General features: G+C 39.7%; 1 non-coding gene across 1 annotated transcript; it reads left to right on the top strand.

The window, feature by feature from the left end:
* The first annotated feature begins 736 nt into the window (after positions 1–736).
* On the top strand, positions 737–843 carry LOC131257212 (small nucleolar RNA R71). The gene has a single exon (XR_009177225.1). It is a non-coding gene; the product is annotated as a small nucleolar RNA R71 (small nucleolar RNA).
* Positions 844–1113: the final 270 nt, after the last annotated feature.

The following is a 1113-nucleotide window of genomic DNA, read 5'->3' as shown; positions in this document are numbered from 1 at the left end:
ATACACTTTCACCACCCTCTAAGCTTTCTATAAGCTTATGCACGACCGTTGCGTGCAGGTGACGTTGGATCGCAGCAGCGCTGAGGCAGGAGCACTTATCAGATCATTTTGGAGTTTTTGTTCATCATCATTGTATTTCCCTTTATGCTCATTGTACTTGTAAAGTTTTTTATCATAGTGAAAATGTGATGGAGTTTTTGGTTGTGGTTTGTGGGTTATGCCTTTGGTTATGCTTATTACGAATCAAACTGATGTTGAAAATCCTCCTCATAGCATCCAAGGATCGGAACCTGGCGAATGGGCGCTGGGAGCCGAGAATGAGGTTCTATAGAGGCTGTCGGCGCCGGATTCGGCGATCAAAAATTTTGTGAGCCCGGTTTCCGAGTTTGGGGTGTGACAACAAGCACAAATACCATAAACAACTTTATTGGCCTTATCCTTTTTAAGTTCCATGGCCTCGAGTTTCCTTCTAAGATTAGCCACTATAACAGTTATATTATCATCATCTTTCAAAAGATATATTCCGCTCCTCTCTTTTGATTGAGTAGGCTTAGAAATGGTACTAGGTTTTGAAGAGATGTCTCATGATTGTGTGTTTTCAGCAAGCTTGTCAAAATAATCACACACATCATCAATCTCTTTGTTCATGAATTCCCCATTGCACATTGTCTCGACCATTTGACACATGGAAGATGTCAACCCATCATAGAAAAAACTTATTATGTGCCACATTTCAAAACGGTGTTGTGGGCATGAATTGACGAGATCCTTGAACCACTCCTAATATTGGAAGAATGTTTCATCTTCCTTTTGGGCGAAGTTCATGATTGACTTTCTAAGAGTATTCGTTTTATGATATGGAAAAATTTTCTTATTGAACTCCCTTGTCATGTCATTCCATCTGCCAATAGATCGTGGACGTAGTGAGTGCAACCACGTCTTAGCTTTCTCTTTCAAGGAGAAGGGAAATAGTTTCAGCCTAACCGTATCATCAGACACGTTAGGAAAGTATAATGTAACTATGATTTCATCAAACTCTTTCAAGTGTAAGTATGGATTTTCCGATTCAAGTCCATGAAATTTTAGAAAGAGTAGGATCACTCCTGACTTGAT

The sequence above is a fragment of the Magnolia sinica genome, chromosome 9 (genome assembly GCF_029962835.1).
Source record: "Magnolia sinica isolate HGM2019 chromosome 9, MsV1, whole genome shotgun sequence".
In the NCBI taxonomy this organism is placed as follows: Eukaryota; Viridiplantae; Streptophyta; class Magnoliopsida; order Magnoliales; family Magnoliaceae; genus Magnolia; species Magnolia sinica.
This window is presented reverse-complemented; position numbering and strand designations above follow the sequence as displayed.